This window comes from Pteropus vampyrus, unplaced genomic scaffold (genome assembly GCF_000151845.1).
Source record: "Pteropus vampyrus isolate Shadow unplaced genomic scaffold, Pvam_2.0 Scaffold56, whole genome shotgun sequence".
Taxonomy (NCBI): Eukaryota; Metazoa; Chordata; class Mammalia; order Chiroptera; family Pteropodidae; genus Pteropus; species Pteropus vampyrus.
In genome coordinates this window covers 5,262,354-5,275,791 of record NW_011888837.1, presented here as the reverse complement: position 1 = coordinate 5,275,791, position 13,438 = coordinate 5,262,354, and positions in this window count along the sequence as shown.

Below are 13,438 nucleotides of genomic sequence, written 5' to 3'. Positions count from 1 at the left end.
TTTTTTAAATGTTTAAAAAATAAAATAAAATATGGAAAGAAAAAACATGGTGCACAGAAGAGATACAACAGATTCGGATATGAGCTGCTCCAGTGACTTAAAAAATCAAAGGGAGTTTAACAGGTTGGCAAGTTAGGGAATATCTGAGAACAGGGTATAATGAAGGTAAAACACTAAATTAGAGACCCATGATGACATGTTTTACACAGATCTGGTCTCACTATAGCACTTTCCAAGATTATTACCAGTATACCTTCCAAAGACCCCTCTACTCACTAATTCCATGACTATTGAAAAGTTCTTTATGGTCTTGGAGGCCAATTATTCTGTCCCAGGGTCTGGCTCCCTGCCTAGTGATGGCTCCTTCCCTAGGGGGTTTTTCGATTGTCTGTCATCCATCCGGCTCTGACACACAAATATCTAAGGAGGCCAGCATTGGTTTTGCATCGATGAAACTAGAAAACCTGGGCATTGCAGGTTTGGAACTTCAAGAATGATTCATATTCTTCAATTGGTATCTGGAGGGATTTCTGATGCAGAACCACCAGGCTTATAGGAGGAGATGGAGCACCAATTTCTTCAACCCCATTTCTCTGAGCAAGGTTCTGCATGGATGTGACAGAGCAGGTCTGTTCACTTTGGTTCCCTGATCACCATCAGATACCTTCTCACCAAGGAGTGCTCCAAAGGATTTAGTAATGTTCAAAACTCCTACAGCTTAATGTATAAACCCATGGGACCTGAAAGAGTAAATAAATCCAATTTCTACTTACATAAACTAGATTGTCTCATGGTGTATGAACAAAGTTCACCAGACTAAATCAAGAGTCCTGGGATCCAGAGTTGTTCCAACTCTCAGAGTTGAGGTACCTTGGGCTAGTTTACACATATGTTCCAGATGAGGCTGGCCATGACAGAATGTGCCCCAGTAAGTCACTGGTTACCAAGTGGAATTATATAAAAACCTTTAAATAAGTATAAACCATTATTTTAGTAAGTATTAGTATTATATTAGCTGACTATGGGACAAAATAATTGGAACCTAAGGTCATAAAATATTAGTGTTTTCAATAAATATATTTAATAAGTACTTAAAACTGCTGTTTTAATATGGATAAGCCACTATTCTAGTAAGTTATTTTCTTAGATAGTTTAACCTGTAAGCAAATTACCAAAGGTCACTGAGTTTATATCTCAAAACCAAAGTTGCCATGGTAGTACTGACTTAGGTTATTTACTTTCTGTGGCACATAAACCTCTTGTCATTTCCATTATAGTAGAATCCAAAGCAGCATGTATAAGCCAGGGACCATGATGCTTTGGGCAAGATAGTAGCCTCCAACAACAGGGACCCACAGAGGTGGGATTGCTGAACCACTGTCAGGAACAACAAGGCAGCTAAAAGAGTTCAAATGCCTTAACCAGAAAACACAGATCCAAGAGAGTGGGATCATCTGTGTCTTGCTCACCTGCTGCCAGCTATACTAACTCAGTTCGAGCTTGGAGCATAATCTATTTGTTTATTGAGGGAGAGAAAGTCAACAAAGCCATAAATGCTGGTGCTTTGAAGTCAATCTTCACAATTTCTTCACTAACAGAACCAATCTTTCTTCTGGCTTCCTTGTGACTGTTTCTCTTTTGAGACCTATACCTGTTGGTCTCACTCTTGCTTCTTCTCTGGCTTGTCTTTGCTCTGTTTTAGTCTTTCAGGATCTCCTCCTTTTCTTTGGGTCTTCTTTCTGCTAATCAGATCCTAATTGGGTCACAGCTTAGCCTGGCCATTCTCCTCCCAAGAACTATCTTTACTCAGTTGCGGAACTTTCATGTCCTTCTAAGACTTCTTGAGACAGTCACTACTGGTCGTTTCTTCCCAGAAAGCCCATTCAGAAGCTACCCAGCCAAGGTGCCTGAGGGCTTGGTGAGCTCTACTGTGTAATTGGACACTGCCATCTCCTGGTGAAAGCATTGAACTAGGTCCCAGCTCATCTGCCCTGGCAGTTCACTTTGGGTTTAACTGTGGCCACTCCCCATCCACACTGCCAGCCAAGATTAGGAGATGCTTTGGACACCCACCCCTCATCTTTTAAGGCTTAGAACAGGGGTTCCCAAGGCCCGGGCCATGAGCCAGTACCAGTCTATATCCTGTTAGGAACCAGGCCACATAGCAGGAGATGAGTGGCAGGCAATCGAGTGAAGCTTCATCTGTATTTGCAGCCACTCCCTCAGATCTTCAGGCATTAGATTCTCATAGGAGAACCAGTACCTGGTGTCAAAGTGTTTGGGGACCTCTGGCTTAGAACTTAGAGAATTAACTGATAGTGCTTCCCAGGGGACTCATCTAAAGTCCACACCTCCCTCAGAGTCCAAATGCATCTTTTCCATAGAGGGACATCAACTCTTGATCCTGGGCCTCATTATTTGTCTTCAACCTTAGCTGGTCAAATGAGTCATCTGAAAGGGATCTTAAAAAGTACTGCCTTGATTTGAATACGTGTTTTCACATGGACTTCTAGGTGGTCTCTTCTAGTAACCAAGGTTAGGTTGGGTTCTACGCAGTAACTTTTGGAGTTAAATTCCTGAAGGATGGTTCCACATAAATATAAAACAATCTCTTGTTAAGTTGTTAATCTGGTAGATGAACTCCAAACAGAAACTGACCAAATGACATTCAACATTTGTATAAAAGCTAAAAAGCTGAGACCAAATGTGCTAATTATCCATTCTAGTCTAAGTTTAAAGCCAGATGACCTATGGTATCATCCTCTCCCATTCCTCATTTCCAGACCCTAATGGCACACAGGATTCTCTTGGCAGAGCTGGCTCTTGTCTGCACTGCAACATTTGCCAAGACTTATGGGTCACCATCTCTGCTTTAGGAATTCTCTCAGAATCACAAAAGGAGATCTCTGTTCCTCTGGCCACAGATATCTGGATACCAGATGGCAAGTATATTTTCTGAAACCAAAGAGGCCTTCAGGAATTTAAGGAAACTGCCAGAAGTAGGTTTTTAGAAGTGAGTGAAAAGAGCTTATAGCCTAAAAGTCTACATGTGTAGGAACTGCTCCAGGCTATAATTGAGTATTCAGTAAATTTGAGACATTAAAAACTTTTAGCTTTGCCTATTGGACCTCCACTGCTACTCCATACAAAAGAGAGAATGAGAATCATCTGGATCAGAGGCCTTGGTTAATCTGCTTAATTATCGTCATGTTAAATATTAACTTTACCCCACATTCATTTGATTTTTTTAAGTATTGGATAAACTTTGAACAAGCAAAATGATTCTCCTCTATACCCTTACTAGAGGTTAATTTCAAATTATCTGTTGCTTCTTTCCAAAAGACTAATTGAAAGAAGTGATGTTTATGAAAAATTGATTGGATGTCATGTAGCACATCCAATTCTTATTATTCCACATTCCATCCTCAGATTGTACAGGACCCTCATGTACTGGGACAATATTTTCTTGGCCTCACACATAACCACATTTACTATGTTATGTTTTGGTGTTAGCCTTCCACTTTCATCAAGGGATGCTAGAAAAAAATCTGGCTAATGAAATCCATAATTCTCCTTATTCCAGGAACGTGGACGACATTGCCCACTACATCACTCAGCTCTCGCTATAGAAAGCCCCTCATGAAAATTTTCTGACAATGTCGCCTGGTAGAAAAGACTATGGTATCCCTTGAGTAATAGGCATAATTTTTCCTCAGTTGATAAGAGTATAGAAACTGTCTCATCTGGTACTTTGCCTATCAGGAAATTAAAGCCTTATTTAAAGGTCAGAGAGTCAAGTTCCAATTATCTAGCACTGATGGAGTTTTTTCCTAGATGGAGGAGGTGACCCCAGACTCAAAAGGCTAAAACATCCTGCTCTGGGCTGTCCAGAATGAGATCTCAGACTGTAGGGCTTCTGAACTAAGTGGTCAGCAAAATTGTTTTGTTTTGTTTTTCTTTTTTTGATGAAGCTTTTCCTGATCCCCATGAAATTACCAAACTTGGGGCTGATATAGGGTAATCCATTGAGGTTCCTAGCTTGTACTTATTGTTACACTTTCTTTGAAAGCCAAGTTATTGGTCCAGTGTCCACAGACTTTTTTGTCAAATAGAGGAGGCAAGGGGACACTGACTTCTAGCTAAGGTACCATCTCACACGTACCCGGGAATGACTATCTCAGATTTTTCTACGCCAACCTCCCTCCACACCTGGCCCTTGTAAGCTGCTTCCTTCTGTTACTGATCCTGATGAGCTCATAACTCATCACTCTGCTGAATAGAGCTCTCTCTAGTGGTGACCCCCATCGATGTTCCCTTCTCAAATTTAGGAAGGCAAGACTGATGACTACAAGTTCAAAATGTCGGTCTTGCCACTCAGGGCCAGAACTTGGACCTGACCCCTTGAGTTGGGAGGCCCATCTTAAGGGCCGCTACCCTGGATCCTAGCTGTTCAGGAAGGGGTGGTCCCACAATGCCACTGCTGCCACCAAGAGGAGATCGGTGTTCCCTCTCACTCCTGTCTTTCTCCACTTGGAGCTCACCCCCACCAGCAAAATTACTCCAAGCCTCCTCACTCTCCCTAGTCCAAAAACATCTTATTTCTTACCCCAGAGTTAATGTGGAAATGTCTTTCCCCAATCCCCAGGACTCATGGTGTGGTCTCATAGGAAGACCATGGTATGATTTTGTGGTGTTAGTATTACTTTGGTATATTTCCCAAAACCTGGGTCATTCCACATTGGCTTTGGTCATGTTGGTATCCTAGAAAGGGTCTCCTAGGGCTGGGTCAGAATTTTAACAAACAAACCCATAACATGTAAATATGTTCATATGTAAATCCAAGTTATGTGAGTATATCCCTAATATCAAAATAGTATGTGATTTTAAAGTGATGATTGTACCAATTATGATTTATAGCTTTGATTTTGATCATAATTTTTAAATTAGTACATTGGCATAGTAAACAATTCTAATGCAAAAATGAGCAGTATCAATCTTCATGGTCTCGACTGCCATGACCTCACCATCACCTCCAAAGGGTATCCTCCCAAAGTTGTCCCACTTCTATACAATTTGATTAATGAGTTTTATTAAAAGCCTATAAATTTATGATGAAATTGTGGATTTTCTGCAGTAAGGTCTAACCTTAATATCTTGCAATGAGATATCTCCTTAGCAGAAGTAACTGACGTAATTATTGGCATCCAGCCTGTAAAATCATACAAATACTATCTATGAACTAGCCAGTTATGGTAGCACCATCATTATAGATATCCTTTGCCTTTTATAGCAATCTTCCTGATTTCAGGCTTTGGCATACATTTCCCAGAAAATTAAAAGCTTCTTTAACTTACCCACAGGGCTTGATGATTAAATAAACAATAATTATAAAATTTGACTAATATGATTCATCTAAAAGAAGAATGCTGCTCAATTTTTATTTGGAATCACTTTAATATCTCAAGTCATATAATATAAAACAATAAACTGGGATGTGATTTTTATTAACATTTTATTATTGCCTGATTAAATCCCAAACGAGCCACATTTAAAGAGATGCCAGATGGTGATTAAAAGCAATCCCCACTGTCTAATGAATTCCACAACCAGCTTAATTTGCTCTCATAATATATGAGCATGGAATTGCAATTCCTCCAAATCCAAATCAACAATGGAGCTGTCATCTTGTCCCCACTATCTGTGACAAATGACCCTTGGTCTTCCTCACATTGGACACTTGGGCAAGACAAGCAGAGAAGTAAAGTGGTTCAATGATTCTGTGATAGCCTTGCCAAACTTTCCTTAGAATTGCTCTCAGTCTAAGAAGCTTCCATATAATCTTCTTTCCACAGGAGGTTAGATCTGCATTTCAGCCTGATGGTGCTCTCAGCCTCGCCTGGCTCTCTCTCCATTTTCTGATAGACAGGATTAAACAGGTAAGAAATTTATTAGAGAAAATTCCTATCTTAGCATCTGCTCCTCATGTGATACCAGAAGTAGTCTGAGGAAAAATATGATAATATAGGGATTTAGAATGGGCTCGCCCACTGCAAAGAGGACTCCATCCTTTACAGATGGGACACAAATAGAATATCACAAGATGCTGGTTCATTGATAAAGATTTCACCAAGAAAGCCTGAAATTGCTGTGGAGGGAAATGCTGCAAGTGCAGTGAAGCAGACTTTTGAAAATTACAGAGGGAGAAAGCCTACAAAGACATCAGAGTTGATTACTTACTGCAAAGTCATACTGATGCTCTGCAGCAGGAGGAGAGAGCTGTTAATAAGCAGTTTGTGGGTAAGTGCCAGTAATGTGGCCTCTATGGCAGCTTACAAAGAAGCCTGGATCTCCTGCAGTAGAAAGGCAGACACAGCTGAGCAATAGTCTGTAGACATAAGTTGTTAGAGTCACAGAGCTCCAGAGACTTTGGAATGCTCACCTAGGGTATTTTTGCTATGTAAAGGTCAAGACTCTAGTGGGAAAAACCTGGGACCTTAAAACATGGGATTTGTACATCTTGATGGATGCCCCTGAGGATAACTCTGAAAGATGCTCTGGGTTTGCAGAGGCTGTCCATCTTCTCTAGGAAGAGATAGCCTTTTCCTGTGGTAGAAGACACTGCAGAAGTCTCTCCTTCACAAGACAACAGCTGCCTCCAATCCCACCCCAGCTTCTAGGCTGATAACTAGAGTTAAATCTCAGCATAACTCAGTGGATGTGCTGGGCCTGATAAGGGAGGGGAAAACTATCCACCTGTTACAATATTAGCTAGCAAAATGATCCCAACAGTCCAGGTAACATCCATCACCATACATAGTTACAAAAAAATTTTCTTGTAATAAGAACCTTCAAGATCCACTCTCCTAACTACTTTCAAATATGCACTACAGTATTATTAACTATAGTCACCATGCTGTATATCACATTCTCATGAATCATTCATTTTATAACTAGTAATTTGTACCTTTTGATCTCATTCCTCCATTTCACACATCAGACAACCACCAATCTATTCTCTATGTCCATAAGTTTAATGTTATTTTGTTTGTTGTTGGTGGCGGGGGGTTGTTTTGTATTTTTAGATTCTACATGTAAGATCATATGGTATTATCTCATTTCACTTAGCATAATGCTTTCAGGGTACATTCATGATGTTGGAAATGGCAAGAATTCATTTTTTATGGCTGAATAATATTCCATTGTGTATATATACATTTTCTTTATCAATTCATCCATCAATAGACATTTAAGTTGTTTCCATGTCTTGATTATTTATAAATAATGCTGCTATAAACATCGAGGTGCATATATCTTTTCAAATTAGTGTTTCTGTTTTCTATGGATAAATACCCAAAAGTAGAATCGCTTGATCATATGTTAGTTCTATTTTTAATTTTTTGAGGAAACTTCATACTGTTTTCCACAGTATCTCCACCAATTTACATCTCTATCTTACAACAATGCAGGAGTGTTCCTTTTTCCCCACATCCTTGTCAACACTTGTTATTTCTTGTTTTTATACTAGCCATTCTAATAGGTATGAGGATCATGATATCTCATTGTGCTTTGATTTGCATTTCCCTGATGATTTGTAATGTTGAGCATCTTTTCATGTACCTGCTGGCCATCTGTATGTCTTCCTTGGAAAAATGTCTATTCAGATCCTCTGCCCATTTATTCATCAGATTCTTTTTTTTTTTTTTCCCCAATTGAATTGTATGAGTGCTTTATATGTTTTGGATATTAGCCTCTTATCAGATATATTATTTGCAATTTTTTTCTCCTGTTTGGTAGGTTGCCACTTAATTTTGTTGATGATTTCCTTTGCTGTTAAAATCTTTTAAATTTGATATAGTTCCACTTGATTATTTTTGCTTTTGTTGCCTTTGCTTGTCTGATCCAAAATTCACCACCAAGACTGATGTCAAAGAGCTTACCACCTACATTTTCTTTTAGGAGTTTTATGGTTTCCGGACATTGTTTGCTGATTTTTTAAATGTTCACTATAGCTGATAGCCACAGAGCTAAGCTGTTTCACTTCTACATTTGAGTTTTATTATCAGAGGAAATCTCATTACAAGGTGAAAATTTTCAATGAGCTTTGGAATTTGATAATTACTATGTTGAGTGCCATTTTCAGTTCAGTTAATGACTAGATATATTAGTTCATAATTTCTATTTTTCTCTATGTGTTTTTCTTGGTCTTTGTTTCCTATGAGTTTGTTCTGTTTCCATTTGGGGGAATTAAATATATATTACTCAGCATTCATGAAAAAAGAAAAAAGAAAAAGATCTCCCATAGAGAAATAAGAAAAAGACCAATGACAATAGAAAATTCAACAAAATATATGAACTGAGAGTAATCTAGTAGAAAAACTGGGCAAGATACATGAACAGACAATTCACAAAAAGCAATGGCCCTTAACCATATAGAAGATGATCACCTTCGATTATAAGATCAACGCAAATTAAAATACACTAAGCTCTTCCCCTTTCCTTTCCTTGGAGGTGGAAATATGAAGCTGAGGAGGTGGTGGGAACAAGAGGGTGGGGCTAGAGAGCTGGCATGGAGCCAAGAAGGTTCCCAGCATGGTCAGGAGATTGGCTCTCATTGCTCAGTCTCGCTGTATACAACCAAAGAAGGGATTTACAAATGGGGTGGGGGTGGGGGCTAAAAAGAACCCTGAGATGTTGGATTGGGAGCTGGAGGTTAACAGTGTGAACGCATAGTCTTGTAGCATAAATAGATACAGTTATGTATGTATATACATATATTTCCTAGCTCTGTGTCTTGCAAGAAAATAGAAGCAAGATATCCTAGTAGCAATGAGTATACTAAATTCCCAGATCTTTGTTTCTAAGTATCATCCTCAAAATATATAAACTTCCAGTTATAAATGAGTCCTGGTGATGTAATGTACAGCACAGTACAATAGTTAACAAAGCTCTACTATATATTTGAAAGTTGCTAAGCCAGTAGACCATAAATTTCTTATCACATGAAAAAAATTTGTAACTATGTGAGGTGATGGATATTAAATAAACTTATGGTGATAGTCATTTCACAATATATACATATATCAAATCATTGTGTTGTTTTGATAACTGAAACTAATACAATGTTATATGTCAATTATATCTCACTTTTAAAAAATTAAATAAATACCATTCTTCACTAAAAATAGAGAAGTCAACAAACTATGGTTTGTAGGCCAAATCTGGCCCACTGCCTGCTTTATAAATACAATTTATTGGAACATACTCATGCCCATTCATTTACATATTATCCTGGCTACTTTTGTACTATAATAGTAAAGTAGTCATGACAGAGCCCCATGGCCCACAGAGCCTAAAATATTTACTATCCAACCCTTTCCAGAAAATGTTTGCTGACCTCTGACTTGAAGAAACCAGGACTCCTCAGAGAAATGGATGATTCCAGGGCTAGGTCAGTGAAAGTATAAAATGAGCCTGAGATATCTTGTACTGGAAAGTAAAAAAATGCTACTCAAAGAACATAGGATCCAATTTTAAGGGGCTCCTACTAGTCAAATCTGGGATAATTTGAGCATCAAAATAAAGGAGAGTAATAGATTATAATCCATTAAATAAAATTATAGAAGTAAATATTGATACAAACATATGAGAGAGAAGGAAATGCTTTTTTTTTTTACAATAGATTGTCAACTGATAAATATAGAAGGAATGATAATGAAAATACCTCACCATTTGGCAAACATTACAGTGATGACTAGTTCAAGTGGGAGTCATCAATGGAAGCTAAGGCTTGTGGGTGGAAGTTTGAGACATGGCCAATATCCCATTTTTCATCGGAGATATTCCCACAAAATACTTCTCAATTATGAAGTGGAAAATAGCAGGCTTCTTCACCTGTCAATTCACCAGACTCCAAGTTGAGCAGGTGATCAAGGATAACATCAACAGTGGTGGGGTGAGTCAGTGTCATGTGCCTCCAATGCACTGCACTTAGAAGAGCACAGCATTCTTTCTGAACAGCAGTGTTCTATCAGTGTCAATAGCATAATTCAAATGGTTTCACTGTGGCTTTCTAAGTAAGATGGGCCTTGTGTTTCTGAAATACATTCTGGAGTATTTAGGAGTGAAGGGTCATCATGTTAACAACTTGCTTTCAAGTGGTTCAGAAAACAAATAATGACAATGAGATGTTTATATACAAAGATTACAGAGCAAAATTAAATTAATAGTTATTAATAACTGGGTAATCTCAATGAGGGGGATATGGTAGTATTTACTGTTCTTGCAACTTTTCTGTAAGTTTGAAATTTTAAAATAAATTTCAAAAATTCAGACATACCTTTTTAAAAGTCATGTTTATTATATAAAATGGTTTGGTGATTGGCATTTTGGCAAGGGGTTGGAAAAACAATCACATAGCTTTCTACTTAGGGAGGGCTGTTTGTTACCATCTTTTAAATCCATATATCCTTTGACACGACAATTCTACTTTTAGGAATTTATGCTACAAATATATACACTATGAATATAGGATAAGCGATTCACATGAAATGCACATAATCAAAAGCAGAATTGTGTGAAATATTCAACTATTTGTATACAAAAAAACATGTGTACATATTTACCTATAATTACTGATAATAGCCAAGAGAATAGAAAAGAACCTTGGTGGCTAGGTCAGAGGGTAGACAAGAGATTTTGTCCATCATTCTAAAAGTAAAAAGAGGGTAGATATAGGAGAGGTGAAGAATTGAGGCTATTTTTGGAATTAGTCTTAGATTCCACCTCTTCATGGGAGGAACCACAATTTCCCTTTTCCTTGAATCTGGACTTTGGCCAATTGAATGTGGTAGTCAAATGTGACATTCAGTGTGTCAGTTCCAAGCCCAGGTATTAGAACCCCTGCAACTGACATGAAAATGTGCCCAGGAATTCTGGTTGGAAGATGAAATGCATAGAATAGCTTTAGTAATCCCAGCTGAGAACATGCTAGATGAGCCAACAGCCAGCCAACCACTGGAGTGAGTCCAGCTAAGACCAAACAAACTGCCCAGCTAAACCCAGCAGAACCATCCAACAGGTCTATAGTCTTGTGGGCATAATAAATAGTTGTTTTAAGCCACTAAGTTTGGGGTGGTTTTTAATGCAGCATTAGTGTGGCAATAGATAATATATTCCCAGTATGTACCCTTCTTATTGGGTGCTGTGTGATTTTTGGTGTGTAACAGCCCTTAGCTCTTGCCACAAACCTAGAAATCCAAAATTATATTCAATTTTCCCATGTCCTCTTGACAATTGGGTTTGGGCACATGACTTGGGCTCAGTTAATCAAATACTTGCATATGGGACTTTGAGCGTTGCTGCATCCATTAATGAAAGTGTTAAAATTCTCAAGTGTCTTTGTTTCTTGGGGTTGCTTGCTCCAGATTTATTGATGGTGACATTGCCAGCTGCATGAGGTCTTAACACTGATGCCTGTATCTTCAGTTGGTCCTTGTGGTGAGTTTTCAGCTCTGCCCCTATTTACACATATTTCTGGGCCCAGGTCTCCTGCTCCTAATAATTCAGTGAGCCGCCCAATATCTTCTCATTAAGTTTATTTTCTGTTTACAGAGGTCAGTGGGCCATTTGTTTTTTAAATAGAATGTCATTTATTTAGAAAACCTTCGAAATTGATTAGCCACGGATTCTGCTGGTCTGGACAGTTCTAACTGTCACATTGAAGTTATAATGAAAAAAGGTAGGGAAGAATTTTAGGAGTGGCGATGGTATTAATGTGCCCTCTACACTATTTGCCTTTGAAACATAAGTAAAAAGACTAACTCAGTATATCTCAATTACTGTGATATAGTACAATGAAAGTAGAGACCATTTACTGTGTGTCTTTGTACTGGAAATGAATTATATCAAGACTCAAGTCTTAGCAACCTTTAACATTAGTAATGACCAGGGTTCAAGCTTTGAACTCTACTCCTAACCCATTACTTACTTAGGTTTATGACTTATACCTTTTGACTGCTCCCACACTGTCCTGAAAAGAAATTCAGATTCACAAGTATTAGCAGTGTGCCTAAATGCTTTCAATTGTCCCTTTAAAAAAGTGCCTTGAATGTGGTGGATCTCAAATAACTCAGGAAATCTCCAACCAGACAAGAAATTGGATAACTACCAATTTTTCCATCTCTTGGCTGCCAGTTGTGTCCCAATTAGTTTGAGGCTTAACAGGAGGAAGACTTTGGATAAGTTTCAGCTGGCATCTGTTCAATGTGTAAATCTCTCAAATCTATCATGTCTCATTCCATAGTTTAGATCCTCATCTCTCATCTAGACAATTACTACAACTTAAGATTGCAGGCAGAGATTCCAAATTTATATCAGGGAATAGGCCTTCTGTGATTCAGTTTATGCTTTCCTCTGCAACCCATGCCAATCCCAGGATAAAATATAGATATTGCCTGATCACACCAATTATTTCCAGAACACCAAACACTTGCACTTGTTCTTTCCTATGATTAGAATGCCCTCCCCACTTGATAAATGTCTATTCATCCCTCGACTCCCACTTTAAGCATCACCCAACTATGTGACTCTCCAAGTTGAGATGACTGTTCACCTTTTCTTGCAGCCCTGCTATCTATTTAACCCTATTTCTAATACAGAGCATTGATTTCCTTGTCATCTCTCCCATTGTTCAGAGTTCTTTTATAGCCCCATGTCATAGGCTATTATACTAGAAGATTCAAATTATATCATTCGGAAGCAGCCTCAAAGGAGTGGAAAAAAAGAAAGGAATCTGAAGTCTCGAGGGCTTAAATTCTTTATCTACAAAAAAATTACAAATGTCCATCCTGCCAACAAAAGTGTCCCTGACATTTAAGAACCATACTGAGAAAGAGTGACAAGATGAACATGCATGACAAATATTTCCTGGCTTTCACACACTGTTCTCATGTACTCTATCAAACACATGTTAATAAAGGAAGAGTCCTTTCTTCCTTATTAACTAAATATAAGCTAAAAGGCTGGCAGGGCATAACAGAAATTTTATGGTCACTGGCATCAGTAATGGTTTGAATCGGGACTTAAATTTTTTGCCCTCTGGATCTCAGTTCCCTGAATTAAAAAGATTGCATAGTACTGCTAGGAATTCTTTTTAAATTAATTTTTAAATTAAGATAACATTGGTTAATAACATAAATTCAGATGTGCATTATGCTTTGATATCTATATACACTATTGCATGCTTATTACCAAAAGTCTGGTTTCCATCTGTTACCATATATTTGATCTCAACCCTTTACCTATTTTGCCTTCCCCCCACTTCTCCCTTTCTCTCTGGTAACCACCATTCTATTGTCTATATCTACATGATTGTTTTGTTAGTTTGTTACTTTTTAAAAATATTCCACATGAGTAAAATCATATAATTTTTCCATCAGAC